This window comes from Liolophura sinensis, unplaced genomic scaffold, assembly GCF_032854445.1.
Source record: "Liolophura sinensis isolate JHLJ2023 unplaced genomic scaffold, CUHK_Ljap_v2 scaffold_38, whole genome shotgun sequence".
Lineage (NCBI taxonomy): Eukaryota > Metazoa > Mollusca > Polyplacophora > Chitonida > Chitonidae > Liolophura > Liolophura sinensis.
The window spans coordinates 103,670-105,379 of NW_027017977.1; positions in this window are offsets into that span (position 1 = coordinate 103,670).

Here is a 1,710-nt window from a genome sequence, read left to right on the forward strand (position 1 = left end):
CCATGGGAGACAGCTGTTTCACGTTTGCTGCCATCTCGAGGGTTCTTCTGAACTTCTGACACCATGTAATACTTTTATGTTACCGTCTTTTGACGTAAGAAAGTATAAGTAAATAAAGGACTCGAAACAACGTCTCCTTTCAGACAGTCACTCTATCCTACTCGGTCCCTTGAGCAGTCCCGCAGTATGTTACTTACGTATTATTAGCCAATCGCTATGCTGTAACGTCATGAATATTAATATTGGGGAGCTGATCATGTGATGTAAACATACACATGTGCTATGATGTAAACAAATGCACGCGACAAACTGTGACAATATCACACAAGTGTACAGGTCCAAACATGTGGTCGGACATATTACATGTAGGCCTGCCTATTTTGAAGCGCATGCAGGCCTACACATGTGTCTATAGTCATGGTCGGTTCCGCAGTAGCACTGCACGATACAAGTTCATATCGAGTGCTGACTACTATACTATAATGGTCGTTTGTCCAGATTTGGGCGAATCTTAGTTTGAGGTACAATAACGAATATTTGTCATTTAATGTGCCCCCGTGGGGTCTCAGGGATGATACGAATAGGACCTCAGCCCTTCAGGCAAGCTTGTCTTAAAAGGCGACTAACCTCCCAGCCAACACAAACAGCGGGGACCAAGATGGGCTGCACTTTGGGCCCCGGTTGGGATAACCTGATAAATGATGGGCCTCTACATTAATTGGCCATATCAGCGTCACTGACGGATTAGTGTCACGAAGGTCCCATGAACAATGAGAGAGGGGGTATCCACATATTTTTCTGTGTACAGATGGGTTTGAAGACATACCCAGTGTATTCTGGCTATTAAAGTGCATGAACACTACTTACAGTTAAAATAAAACAAAACTTGATATGTACATGATCAAAATTTGTATTTGAATACTAAAAAGAATAGTAACAGTAGATGGACGCTGTCTGGCCTCTGTAGCTCGTAATGCTTGGTTTCCATCCTGGTCTCTCCCTCCCAAAAGCCATTTCGACACAGCGCGTTCGATGTCCATCTTCGTGACAGTGGCTGTTGAAATTGTGTTGCGCTTAATGGAACCTGTATTTAATAACATAACACTGACAGTAACTTTGAAAAGAGGAATCGATTATTTCCAGGTTATATATTTCTTTATCTAGTTTATAGTACTGTAATCAATCATATTTCACTTACAACTGCTGCTAGCAGTTAATTGTAGTGAGAACAAACGGGCAGAGCGTTGGGGAAACCCCATGACCATCCGGAGGTTTCAAGCAGACATTTGTACAACCAGAGAGGAAGCTAGCATGATACTGACTGGAACTCATACCGACCACATTGATAAGAGACTCCATCAACCATAATATTTAACCAACATGTAAACAACTGCAGCCTAGTTTTGATTGATAAGAGGGCCAGTGAAAATGGTATACAACTACACAACGCAGCTAGCTACCAAACATGCCAAACAACGTAAATATATTAAAGGTGTAGATCTACTTACGGTAAACATCAAACAGTTTAGTCGATCCAAATGCTCTCTTTCCATTTCGGCCCACCATATTGAATTTCAGAGATAGGTCATTCTTCATGATATGGGACATGATCCTACGTACACACTCATCTAAATATCCGCCACCCAGGTAACCAAGAACACTGACTTGCAAATAATCTTCATAAAACTTCATATTTTGCTCAACATTAAA